Source organism: Emydura macquarii, unplaced genomic scaffold (genome assembly GCF_026122565.2).
Source record: "Emydura macquarii macquarii isolate MOO-44397 ecotype Brisbane River unplaced genomic scaffold, CSIRO-AGI_Emac_v2 contig_1027, whole genome shotgun sequence".
Lineage (NCBI taxonomy): Eukaryota > Metazoa > Chordata > Testudines > Chelidae > Emydura > Emydura macquarii.
Genome location: NW_027131164.1, coordinates 8,713,895 through 8,728,772, shown reverse-complemented (window position 1 = coordinate 8,728,772; position 14,878 = coordinate 8,713,895).

Sequence of the window (14,878 nt, the reverse complement as noted above, 5' to 3'; positions counted from 1 at the left end):
AAGGTTATTAGGCACCTGCCCCACATAAAAATCAATGGGAGGGAGGTGCCTAAATACTTTTGAAGTTCTGGGTCAAAAAGATTTGCTCAGTCACAAAGGAAGCTTACATCAGTGCTTGGAACTGAACCAGATTTCCTGAATCCCAGTCCACTGCCTTAATCACAAGACCATCCTTCCTCTCATTTTGACACAGCCTTACATTGGGAGTGGGCTGGAGGGTCACCACCAAAGGAGGAATACGGGTGCATGCTGCCTTCCAGAGCTTTCCAGATTCCCTTTTAAGGGATGCAGCTTACTCCCCATTGCGTGACTGGTCTCCTCTCTATAGCCTCTCTCCCTCTACTTGAGATTTTTCATTGTGTGCATGTAAACATCACATTCACCCTTTTGGCTACATTTGGCGCTCATGTTCGGATATCTACCATGAACCCAACTCTTTTTCAGAGTCACTGCTTCCCAAGACAGAGTACTCCATCCTGTTGGTATGACCTTCATTCTTTGTTCCTAGATGTATATTTGTACATTTAGCCATATTAATTAATTAGTAGTATTTGTACTACAGTAGAAGCTAGGAGCATCAGTCATGGACCAGAACTCTATTGTGCTGGGTTGGCCTTCTCTGACTGTCCTACAGTTTCCCAATAGATGGGAAAAATCCCTAAGTCATGCTGAAGGTCCCATTTGCCTCCTTATACCATTATTTACTGCTACACTATCTTATTCACTCTTTTTTGCAGAAGCAATCATATAGTTAGAAGGCTGAATTCTACCATCTTGTGCCTTCAAATGATTTGATTGGTAGTGAAGTTGTTTTTTGAAAATTTGGCCCCAATTGGCACACCCAAGGTTACACAGGAAGTCTGTATGGCAGGGAATGAAATAGAAGTTGGATTTCCTGATTCAAGGTCCTGTGCCTTAAAGGGGAACTGCGAATAAAACTGAACTCATTACTTTTTTTCCTACTTTATATGTAAAGAAGGGCTGAAAGGTTTGGATTTTTAACTTTTTAACCATAGAAATATCAAGAATATAAAGTCTGTTTTTATTGAAGAGCCATTGGAAGGCCTAAGCTATGTTTACTATGTGTCTTAAAACTTCAATAGAAGGGGTAAGGAGGTTGAATCTTCAACAAAAGTTTCTTCAATTCTAAATGTTAGTTAGTTACTGAAGTTAGAACATAGCTAAAACTCTTGTCCAGGGTCTCATCATCTCACATCTAGATTAGTGCAACATCTTTTTCTCTTGCTTTGACAAATGCAATCTGATCATGCTCATATCTATTCAGAATGTTGCTTCAAAGTAATTTTTTTTAGCTCATTGCTTTGATTACATCCCTCTTCTCTTAGCATCCTTCCATTGACTCCTGCTTTTCTATTGCTTTAAACATAAGCTTCTTGTCTTCACTTTCAAAACCCTTCAGAACCTATTTCCACCCTACTTATCATCTCTCATTCACTTTTGATAGGTGGACTCCCACCTTTGATTGGGCCATTATGCCAGTCTCCATCTCCACTTGTTAAATTGTGAGACAAGCACCTTCGTGTTTTCTCCCATACTGGCCCTCAAGCTTGGGAGGAGCTCCCATAAACTATGTTCCTTCAAATTCCAAATTAAAACTGAAATTTTGGGATGCTGAAAACCAACAAAATTTCAGTTTTTGGCTTTTCAATGACAACATAAACATTCCTGTGGAAAATTTCAACAAAAGTAAAAATGTTTTCATTTTCATTGAAATTTTCCTCAGGAGAAAAAAAATCCTGACCAAAATTATCTTCTTCTCTTATATCTTAACTTTCTTCTCATGTGAGGTCACCTCTTCACTAGTCATAGAGTGTTCCAGCCTAGATAGAATCTTAATTTCTAATAATAAAAACAAGACACTCCAAAAAAAAAAAAAAATCCTTTAAAAGGAACAATTTTTAGACCCTCTTTATCAATTGTAAAGAAACAAAAAAAGAGCACAAGCCTAATTATATTTTTACTTCTCAGTTGACATTTAACCATGACATTAGTTTTCTTAATAAACTCTGGGCCTTAATTTACAAACACTTATTGTTTACATAAATTAAGATTATTCCCATGAATAAGGGTTATTGGATCAGGTCCTAAATCTTCTATTTTAGGTCATTATTTCTGACACAGCAAATACTAAATAATCATGAAGTAAATTCAGATTAGGCTTGTTAGACGACTGGAAAAAAGCAAATATAGTGCCCATCTTCAAAAAAGGGAGGAAAGAGGATCCAGGGAACTACAGACCGGTCAGCCTCACCTCAATCCCTGGAAAAATCATGGAGCAGGTCCTTAAGGAATCCATTTTAAGGCACTTGGAGGAGAGGAAGGTGATCAGGAACAGTCAACATGGATTCACTAAGGGAAAGTCATGCCTGACCAACCTGATTGCTTTCTATGATGAGGTGACTGGCTCTGTGGATGTAGGGAAGGCGGTGGATGTGATATACCTTGACTTTAGCAAAGCTTTTGATACTGTCTCACACAGTATTCTTATCAGCAAGTTAAAGAAGTATGGGTTGGATGAATGGACTATAAAATGGATAGAGAACTGGCTAGAGCATAGGGCTCAACGAGTAGTGATCAATGGCTCCATGTCTAGCTGGCAACCGGTCACAAGCGGAGTGCCCCAGGGGTCGGTCCTGGGGCCGGTTTTGTTCAACATCTTTATTAATGATCTGGAGGATGGGATAGATTGCACCCTCAGCAAGTTTGCGGACGACACTAAGCTGGGGGGAGTGGTAGATACCCTGGAGGGTAGGGATAGGATACAGAGTGACCTAAACAAACTGGAGGATTGGGCCAAAAGAAATCTAATGAGGTTCAACAAGGACAAGTGCAGAGTCCTCCACTTAGGAAGGAAGAATCCCATGCACAGCTATAGACTGGGGACCGACGAGCTGGGCAGCAGCTCTGCAGAAAAGGACCTGGGGGTAACGGTGGATAAAAAGCTGGATATGAGTCAGCATTGTGCCCTGGTTGTCAAGAAGGCTAATGGCATATTGGGCTGCATTAGGAGGGGCATTGCCAGCAGGTCACGGGAAGTGATTATTCCCCTCTATTCGGCATTGGTGAGGCCGCATTTAGAATATTGTGTCCAGTTTTGGGCCCCCCACTACAAAAAGGATGTGGACAAGTTGGAGAGAGTGCAGCGGAGGGCAACCAAAATGATTAGGGGGCTGGAGCACAGGACTTATGAGGAGAGGCTGAGGGAACTGGGCTTGTTTAGTCTGCAAAAGAGAAGAGTGAGGGGGGATTTGATAGCGGCCTTTAACTACCTGAAAGGGGGTTTCAGGGAGGATGGGGCTAGGCTGTTCTCGGTGGTGGCAGATGACCGAACAAGGAGCAACGGTCTCAAGTTGCAGGGCGGGAGGTCTAAGTTGGACATTAGGAAAAAGTTTTTTACTAGGAGGGTGGTGAAGCATTGGAATGGGTTACCTAGGGAGGTGGTGGAATCTCCATCCTTAGAGGTTTTTAAGGTGAGGCTTGACAAAGCCCTGGTTGGGATGATATAGCTGAGGTTAGTCCTGCTTTGAGCAGGGGGTTGGACTAGATGACCTCCTGAGGTCCCTTCCAACTCTAATATTCTATGATTCTATGATTTATAAGGTATACTTTATCCTAAGATATTGATAGATGTCAACAGTGCTTGTTTTTACCACCAGAAAGATTAGAACTACCACAGGTAGCTGTGACGTATCATACGCAAAAAACACAGCTTTGTACTCTATTTACAGTCTATGTTCATTTCTTTGAGTTGTCAACAGAAGTGTCACAAAAATTTTCAGATGTATGTTACATTATTTTATTTATAAGCTCTGCTCCATTTATAGATCTGTAGCTGGCGCCTACCCTGAATCATTAGAAAGAAACTTTTGTTCTCATGTATCATAAACATCCTTGGCTTCTAAACATCCTAGAATTATATTTTTAGGCTATTATGTTATCTTTGAATTATATTTTTTTTCTTGTGACAGTATGGCATGACCAATGACAATATGAAATCTATCTATCTATCTATGTGTCTATCTGATTCCGAGTATTTAAAAATTGAAATAGCAATAATAATCTCATAGACTCTAAAGTCAGAGGGGACCATTATGATCATCTAATCTGACCTCATTCACATTGCAAGCCACAGAACTTCATTCACCCACTCCTGTAGCAGGCCCATAACCTGTGGCTGAGTTACTGAAGTCCTCAAATTATGATTTAAAGACTTCAAGTTACAGAGAATCCACCATTTACACTAAATCTGCAAGTAACCCGTGCCCCATGCTACAGAGGAAGATGAAACCCCCATAGGATCTCTACCAATCTGATCCAGGAGAAAATTTCTTCCCAACCTTAAATATGGCCATCAGTTGGCCCTGAGCATGTGGGCAAGACCCACCAGCCAGATACTTGGGAAAGAATCTTCTATAGTAACTCAGAGTCCTCCCCATCTAGTGTCCCATCATCGGCCATTAGAGGTATTTGCTGCTAATAGTCACAGATCAGCTACATGCCATTGGGGGCAGTCTCATCATACCATCCCCTCCATTAACATACAAGGCTCAGTCTTGAAGCTAGTTAGATTTTTTTGTCTCCACTAGTCCCCTTGGAAGGCTGTTGCAGAACTTTACTCCTCTGATGGTTTGAAATGTTCATTTAATTTCAAGCCTAAACTCGTTGATGGCCAGTTTATATCCATTTGTTCTTGGGTCCACACTAGGGATGTTAAAGCCTAAAAGTTTAAATGATAATCAGCTGTTTAACATTTTAAACAGCTGACTATCATTTAAACTGGTGGGCGGGAGTTGCAGCGGGGCTCGGCTCCCCATGAGCGACAGCAGCTGGGCAGCTCTTGCTCATGGGGAGGTGTGAAGCCCACTGTGGCGGGGGAGGGGGGAGCTGCAGCTGGGTTTTGGCTGAGCTTCCCGCAAGTGAGAACTGCCCAGCTGCAGCTCTGCACGTGAGAGGGGGAGGGGGAAGCTGCAGATGGGCAGCTCTGGCTTGGCAGTGAGGAGTCAACCCCAGCATGGCTCCCCCCATGCATTTAACCATTTAAACGTTCTAAAAATGGAACGTTTAAACAGATTATTAATTAAACTAATTTTTACATCCCTATTCCACACTGGCGCTTAACTTAAATAACTCCTCTCCCTCCGTGGTATTTATCCTTCTGATGTATTTATAGAGAGCAGTCATATCTCCCCTCAGCCTTCTTGGCTAAACAAGCCAAGGTCTTTGGGTCTCCTCTGACAAGGTAGATTTTCCATTCTTCTGATCATCCTAGTAGCCCTTCTCTGCACCTGTTGTAACTTGAATTCATCTTTCCTAAACATGGGAGGCCAGAATTGCACACGGTGTTCCAGGTGAGGTCTCACCAGTGTCCTGTATAATGATACTAACACTTCCCTGTCACTACTGGAAATATGTTGACTGTTGCATGCTTTAAACAAACATTAATTAGTTCACTGTCACCACATGCAGATAAATGTGACCAGGTTAGTTTTAATCTGTCAATAATTCATATGTGATATAGGGCAGACTTAATGTTAAGAGACCAGTGGCTTTTAGGGTCTGTCTACTCTGCAGTTGGAATGTGTGATGGTAGCACGTGAAGATACGCCTGGCCAACTTTAAACTAGCTAACATGGGTACCCATAACAATGAAGCTCGCCCAGGACCCTGAGTGCTTATATGGGAAGTCAGCTCCCGCTGAAGGCTGTGCTGTTGTGACTTTACTATTGATAGCCAAACTAGAATGATTAAAGCTAGCTCAGGTATGTCTACACATGCTGCACTAACATCTCACATTCAGTGTAGACAACTGAGCTGTCTCCTTGGTTAATGCCTTTTGTCAGGGTCAGCAGACAATAGAAAGAAGGCTGGTTAATTAGCACCACAAAAGGACATTGTCTGACAACAGACAATTACCCCCAGCTGCAAGTGTGAACTGGAAGTCCCTGGATGAAGGTGGACCAACCTTCAAAGGAGCATTTGAGTCGATGCAAAGGTAGAATACACATGCACACAAAAAAAAACCCAAAACTGAAATTGTTTAGCAAAAGCACTGAGTATAATACTGGATGAAATTGTGGACAGACCCAAGGTATACTACTTAGTAGTGAAGGAATTTCTGGTATGATGATAAGCCAGGTGCATTAAAGAAACTGTGAGGAAAACTTGAGGAAGCTGAAACCAATGGGATGTGATTTGAACAAACTGGAAAGCCTAACGGGTTAAAGTAGAGATAGGAGAAAGTGCTTTCCAGAAATGTAAGATATATTTTTTAACTAAACCTAAGGGGAATCTTATCTCGATGAGCTCTGTGAAGTGTCAGACTAAATATCTTCTGCACACTGTTTCCTTTGTTTCAATCTTATCTTCTTTTGCTATTCTTAATATATTTATTATTATTATTAATAATTATAATTATAACTTAGTATTACAAAAGAGCTTAGAGGTCTCAGCTGAGGCAAAGGAACCATTGTGCTAGGCAATATAAAAGTTAAAGAAATTAAAATTAAAAAATATATAAGCTCTGCTTATAAATATGAGAGATTAGGTGCCATCAGGTGTACCACCAGGTCTACCCACATAAGTTTTTAAGTACAAATGCTGAGTCTCTTTACACATCAAAATACAACACACTTTGATGCACATATGGTACAGCCCACACTGATGTATTCACCACAGCAAAATGTGTTTTTGGTTTCTATTGTTCAGTGTTTTGAAGCACATTTTCTTACATGTCAGCTTTTGATGCTGTCGTGTTTCTCTATTCATAGTGCATTGTGCACTGACAGACATCACTAGAAGTGAAAAGAAAAGGTGACAGCATGAGGGTGAGCTCTGTTTTTATAAAGATAACAGAGAATTCAGAGCAGAAAAATTATATGGGCAATTGCTGGTACCATGTCCTCAAAGGCAGAAGGCAGAAAGCAGTATGGAAACTAAACTGACAAAAGAGTTATCTTGAGTTCTTACCTTGCTTTACAAATACTGGCTGCTGTTTTCAGTCATTAGTGGACAACACCAGTACCCCATATGCTACTGTATACCTATATAGTTATATATTATACCGGTAGCCTTGAGCATAATGATGACAGAAGATCTAAGGCCCTGTCTTCACCCCTCTCTTTAAAGTGCCACACTTACTGTTGGCATTATACAAATAATAATAATATGATACAGGTTATGAAATTAATGAGATAAGGAAAAAGGATGATATTCAGGAGGGGACTTGCAGTTGATTTTGTTATTCCCTGCTATTTGTAAATTGATATAAGGACAGCAGATGACACAGAATTAATCTCAATTACACTTGGTAAGTTATTTTAAAATAAAATGCAAAATGAAGCATATGTATGTTGTGTTTATCTAAGCTTTTAAAATAATATTAGAAGTTGTAGATGTTAATTAGCATTTTTCAAAAACATTTTGCCAGGAAAATAGGACCCTGTAATGTAACAACTTTTCCTTTCATATTCCAGCACATGCTGTCTTGATACAGCTTTCCTAGCCACTGTATTGAAACGTGCTTTATGGGCCTTAATACCAAATGATCGCCAGCACTGAGTCTACCCACAGACAGCCTTTTACCCTTTCATACCAAACTACTAATTATCCATGAACATGTTTCTGAAGCTAACAACTGAGCCAAAGCTTTATTTTTGCAGATAATGTCCCCAATAAAAAGGGTTTTTCTGCCGCTGGTGATTTCATACCCCCCTGTCCTACACTAACCATATGTTTACTACATTTTTGTAACAGTGATCCAGCCATCAGACAAAGAAAGAAAGAAAGAAAATCTAAACAAGGAAAGATATCTGTTGTTTCTTTGAAAAATTAACTGCTCCATTTCACTAGGAATGGGAAAAACACCTTAGATAAAATAAGAATGTGTCTCCCAAATTCAAAAGCTTTTGAGGTCTCAAAAACGTGGATACATTTTTCCCATGATTTTTCTTTTTCTAGAACTCCCAGGATTCAGAACTGTGACTGGAAATCTTACTGCTAAAGTACCTTGAGAAAGCTTTGTTTTCACAAACCTTAGGATACTATCTATGTCAGCACTGCAAACACCAGTACAACTCCACCAGTGACAATAATGCCAGGAGACCCAGTGTATATGGGCCACCAACTGTCATAGGAGTTTTAAACACTGTGTCACATAACTCTGCTCAGAATAGATCTAATCAACACCAAGTTGAAAATGTCTAAGACAGCCAGAGACCTCTGTATTCTAGGGCTCCCAGTACAGCTAATGTTAGTAGAATTTAACTGGTATTGGAAAGAGTGGGAAAGCTTTGGATAATTTTCAGGACCTAAGGATTTCATTCTGTGGCTTGCAAGGTGATTAAGGATAATGGGAGTTGAGGGCACCCAACAACTTACAGAATCAGGCTCTGTTTTTGCTATCTTGGTTAAATTTTGAATCAGAATCCGAACTTTTGAGTGTTCATCTGTGTGGAACTTGAACTTTGAAAGTTTTCTCCACTGGTACCTGTTATCCTGCTTTTCCAAAAAGACAATTTGGGATGGCTGTTGAAAGTGTGAATGTACAGAGATTTGTAGAATGAATGTGTTTTCTAAACAAACATTGTTTCTCTCTTCAGGAGAAGTGACTTCCCCTTCCTCTTGCTTAACACTTCCAATTAGATTATAGCCTCCATAGTAAAGGCCAGAGATAGGACGTGGGGAAGATGGTTTTAGGTCTAACATCCAGGTTAACACTGTAATTCCACTACTGTTCTTTCTTCTCTGTTCAGCAGGGATATGAATTTCCTTGGACTTTATTCAGTGTTTAAAATACACAGCCCCCTATATTTATTTAGATCTGAGTTTAAGTAAACTGAAGCTTTAACCCACTTGTATGGTCCATTGGTGATTAATGCCCAAAAGCCACAAAGGATGCCATAAGACCCAGTTGCTCGCTCAGTTACTTTTCAGGAAGTCGCCTATGGCTCTGCATAATTTATAGGTGACCAATCTTTTATTTAACAGCAGTTCATCTTACAGAAGGGTTGATATACTTGGGCATCAACCGAAGGAAGAAAAGTCAAACCTAACAGACAGTGCCTCACAAAAAGAAAGCCGTCTCTGTTTTGTGAAACCTCAGGACTAGGATGCGGTGGTGGTTTTATTTCTTTAAGAAATTGTATGTGAGCAGGATTTACGATGTACCCAACTGATGTGAAATGCTTCCTGAAGTGAGAAACATCTGAATTTTTGAATTTCTGTTCAACATGTCAGTTCCTAATCTCTATACATAGTAATTTAAAGGAGAAAATAATGTATTAATAGCTCAAAAATGTAAATCTTTTCTGTGGGAGATGATTTTCCTTAATGTAAGAAACTGCCATTAAAAATTTTCAGCAAGGCCTTCTTTCTGTACGTGCTACCTTTGAATTAACCCAATTTTGGAAGGATCTCTGTGTCAAACTGTAAGGAGGCAAGAAACACAACAAAAATACAGGTTCAGTTTTCCTTTATAAGACAAGCACCAAAGAACATTGCCACATATGAAGGGTCCATTACAAATGGATTTTACTATCTATAATATATTGGTAAAATGTTACAGACAAAATTTTCCACTCAAATCTCAGCTTGTATATTCTACTCTGCCTCATCCTCATGGGTTTTCCTATGGAAGAAGATGATCCAGCCTTTTCTATTTGAGCTGTACCTGAAAACTCACAAGGAAGCCTTTCTCCTCAAGATTTCTCATCTCCATTTCTGTGGACTGACCCTGCGTTCACCCCAATATACTGGAGAGAAATCCTTGGTTCAGGTTTTTTTTTTCATGCTGTAAATAGATCTATATCCAATAGACTGAAACAGCTGTATTGCCTGTGTGCAGCCCTCGCTTTGACTTTGATTTTTTTGGATTTTGCTGCTTTGTGAATCAGTTTCAACATAATTTCAACATTTTTATTTTTCTAAAAAGCATTTTTGTTTTCATCCAGGGAAGCTTCTAATGTTTTCATAAGCAAAAGAGAATAACAATTCAGTATACACTTCTTGTGGACATTTTAACTGACATTTCTTATGTTCCTCAAACTCCACTCCCTCCTCCCCCCACTTTTCTGGTGGTGCACAATTTGCTTTGGTACTGAAAACCACTGACCAAAATATTATGGGGTGGATGAGTCACATTTTACTTAAGAAAATAGCCAGGCTTGTTAGCGCAGAGGGTTCTTACTGTAACTTGGCCCACTCCTGCTCAAAGGTCGGAGGCCACATTCTCATGGTAGGAAAGCTACCAGGGGAGCTTGCTCTGTGGTCAACAACAGGTGGAAAAGATTAACCCTTTGAGAGTCATGCCCCTCAGAACTCCAGGGGTCATGACATGTAAGGTAGGGTCTGTTGTCATCAGTGAACAGTCAAGCCCATTCAAGGCCTTTTGCTGGATTTATTATGTACATCACAAGGCACTCAGCGAAATAACATTTTGCTCTCTTCCTCTCATTTGTGTCATTCCCTGGAGCCAATCTAGACAAATGAAGTAGGAAAGTGCAGATAACACAGGTTAGCTACTGAAAGCACAATAATCCTATCTCTATCACCTCGGCGTGTTTATTAACTGTTGCTAAAGCTATTTTCCTTATGTGTTGCCTGTATTCTCTTTGATCTCCCTGGGCTAATTGAAAAATAGGCTTGGCACAATTCTGTTTTTATTTTTTTAAATAATTTTTATGCATAATATAGATGTTTATTTGTAAGCATTTTTTTGATTTAGCTATGTACATTTTCACAGTTGTGCAAAATTATGGGTTTTAAGGGTTTTTTTTTCTATTGTTATCAATTAAAATTTTCACAGTTCTGCAAAAATTAAGACGGTTCAGACAATAATTATTCAATCAGAGTAAACACTGAGATTCAAAAAATTAAAGGTTTATAACGGTTGAAACATAAATTGTCAGTATCACATGTCAAAATATGCTAAGTAAATCTCCTTAAATCAACTTTTAGGAAGTTCTCATGCAGCAGTTTTCTTACTTTTCTTATCTGTAAATTTTGATTATTACTGATAGAAATATTGTTTCGTCGGTTTGTGGGTGCACAGTGAAATCAACATTTACTGACATCTACCGATAAAAATCTAATTCTTCCACGCCCATTCATAAACTACAGTCTTTGGTCTTTTAAAACTCCAGTACATAACTGAAACATATAGTCTGAATTAAAGACCGGATAATTAAAAATACTTTATCTTATAATATAACATTTTTAAAGGACCCTTGACCTGAGTAAACCCTCTGCAGCAAGCCATAATTCTGCTGCCATCCTTCTCCAGGGACCCAGTGATCTGCAGGAGGCAAGAGACAGTGGTGTAGGTATTCTGTGGCTCAGTCTACATGCGATCATGCCTTCAGGGCCTCTCCCAACTTCACCACCACCCCTTTAAAGGTGTATCTAATAGAAAGCACAATTTGAGGATCCATTTCCTTTTCTGTTGACACCCCATTTTTTCCTCTATCAGCCCACCCAGCCATGCCCCTCCCTTGTGAAGATATGACCCCACAAAGAGCCCTCCAGAGGTCCAAGGAAGGGTGACTGTTTCTGCTCTTCAATTCCCTTCCCCTTTCTTACAGGGCATAAGAGGTCAATGAATGCAATACTGGCCCTATTGAAGTCAGTGGCAAAACTCACATTAACTTCAGTCAGGTCAGGATTTCACTTTATATACATAGGGATTAATTTTGTGCTGATCTGTGGAGCATAAGCTGAGCTACTGTCAAGATAACCATCTTATATTTTAAAATATTTTCCTTACCTGTTATTCATACGGTCTTAGATCATAACAGCTGAAAGCTTGTCAAAAATTGAATGTTTGTGTACAAATGGAACCTTCTGGCAAGTCATTCAGTTTAGGGAATGAAACCTTTTCAGCTTCTTGTTCCGATGCACGAACAAAATACTGCTGTGTTTGGGTTTCTAACAGTGTAGGGAACATTTAGCACTCCCTGATCCCACAAACTGGCTACATTTGCATGTTTTTAAAATGCATAATTGAAACGTATCATAGCAGATGGAGCTTTGTGAAACCTTACATTAAAATGGAAGAAAAACTAAAATGTAAGTTTACATTATTTTGCAGAAACCTCTAAAGGGACCTTATCAACTTAATCCCACATTTCTGTCAGAATGTTTTTCACTTGTAACACCTTATGTTACCAGAGATGAAAGAAAAATTAGAGGGAAAATACTTTTCTCCTTTTTTAAAAAAATGTTTTTTCAGTTAGTGCATCTGACAGCACTTTGGGATAGATCCACAAAGGGATTTAGGCACCTAACTGCCACTTTAGGTGCTTAAATCCAAAATTTAGATCCTCAAAACTCCTGCTCAGCTGCTGCCTAATCCTGTGGGCACATACATTTCCACTGGTGGGCATATGCAAAGCCGCTTAAATCCCAGCCTATCAGGTCTGATCCAGTAGGCAATCTCAGAGCATGCCTACTACATACAAAGCAGAGCTGTGGGGGTGGTGCTAACACCATAATAAGAGCCCAATGGGTAGTGCTTGTACCCTGCTAATATCCTGGTGGTTAAAGCCCTTATCTGCTCTGTGAGAGACCCATGTTCAAATCTTCGCTCTACCTGATTTATAACAGAGATTTAACCACAGGTCTCATATACCCTGGGTGAGTGCTCTAGATCCTGGACTATAGGGTATTCTGGGGCGGGTTGCTCTCAGTCTCTCCTGCTGAAGCTGTTCCACTTCATAAACACTTAAATATTCATTGGGGCAAAGAGAGAAAGAATGCACTCTTCTGAGACACTCAGATTCCAGCCCCATAGGGTAGATGCAACAGTAAATTGGTACAGTGATTCTAAGGAAAGTGTAGTAACTTTAATTACCTTCAATTCATTTTTTTTATTCGTGCTGAACTTCAAGTTGTCCATGTTAAGGTTACTTTTGATATAACTCGATTATCTTTATTCCTGACACTTATCTCAACTGCCCTGCCTTCTAAAATGTATATAATGTTCTGTTTGGGGCACCTTAATGGAATTGGATTTGAGGCACTATGTTCCACTATGTTCATAATTGAAAATTTATTTTCTTCTTCTGCTGGGCTCATATTAAAAATATTGACCATGGCATTAATAGCTGGGTTTCAAAACCCAAAGAGAGTATCTGGTCTTTTACTGGTGAGAACTCCCAGCTGCAAAGTCTGAATCTGGATTAAAACTCTTTCAAAGTTCAAGATTGTTTGGAGCTAGAATTTTCAGAAGATAGGGGCTTATCATGAACAGGGCTGGATTAAAGCATATAACTGATGCCTAGGGCCCCAGCTCCTGGAGTTATGATTGCATCAGAATCTAAATTTTCATTAAAAAAAGATTGCCATTCTTCATGGATGTGAGGAAAGCTTGAAAATATAACCTGAATGTAAATAAATCAGTGATGTCTAACTGGTTCTGGAAACAGACTGAAGCACTAGCTCTGGGAGGTGTGAACGGCCACATGCGTCTCTCAGGAGTGCAATCTCCAATACCCATTGCTCTGAGGGACCTTGCCAACGCCACACTGCAGAAGATTCTTTGTGTAGCTGAAAGGAAAGAAAATGCAGAAGACCTGGCCTACCCATCGAACCACATCCTCCCGACTGCTGGGGCAACTACTGCTGCAGCCAGGCCTGCCTCTCTGGGAGGTGAGAGATACCCAGCCACTGCCTCTTCAAGTGATTGCAGAGCCCTCATACATGGTTGGGGGGTTGATGCAGAGCCACAGAGACCCCATGTCTGGTGTGCCTAGTGCCTCAAATTGCATTAATCTAGCCTTGACAATGAGGCTTAGATCCAAATCATGGGTTTATCTAGCCATTATTTTATCCACCCTCCACCTACAATCTATTGTTATGGGCAGGTTTTTATACCAAAATAGCACAAAAAGCTTCATAGTTTGTTGCAGGGTATTCATAAAAAAAATCCAGGTGCACTGTTGACTTTTGGCATGAGTGGATTTTAGCAGGTCTGTGGTGAACAATGCTACCATGGCTACCATTCTTACAGGCTGAGGTGCCATCTTTCTCCTGGGATGTAAACCTGAGTGCGTGATCTTTTGTAGTCATTAGGAATGCCATGATCCTGGCCAAGTTTTGTGGTTTTTTTTAAATCACAGCTTTCTGTTTTCTAATTGTTTTTCCTCTCTCTGTGTGAAAGACTCCAGGGAAACAACTGACTAAAAGATTGACGCACAGCAAAGGAAACTAATTAAAACACTCACAATAAAGGAAACTGACTGACTATATGCAGAGGGCTGTCAACTATCCAGCTGAAAGAAATGGAGAAATCCTTCTCAGTGATAGGGCTGATACAGCTCCCATTGGGATCAATATCCAAACTTGCACTGATTTCAGTGGTGCAGGATGGACTCCATAGTATTTTTTGGGGTTACTTTTAATGCAAGCAGGTGAAAAATATTCAGTCAGAGCTTTTATTTGACTCCCCCCTGTATTTTCAGTTAGAGTGCTTATGGCAATTGTTTCCCTTTCCTTTCTCAAAATGTTCTGTCATGTTGGTAGAGGTGCCTCATCTCGGGATATGATTATTGATATATGTCTATATTTAGGGGGAAAACCCGAGGTAGTAACCAAGTCTTTACCCAAATACAAAAGTCTCATCATTTCAATGGGAGGTTTGCAGGAGTAAGGATTGCAAAGTTTGGTCATTAACTTATACAACCACTTGGGATCTTTCAGGATAAAAGATATGCTATCAATATACGACACTTAGATATAAGATACACATTTTCTGCCCCATAAAAAATCTTTATAGGAAAGAAATCATAGGCGTGCTCACGGGGTGTGCCAGATGTGCCCAGGCACATCCTAATGCAGGGGTATCAAACATACTTCCCCTTATGAT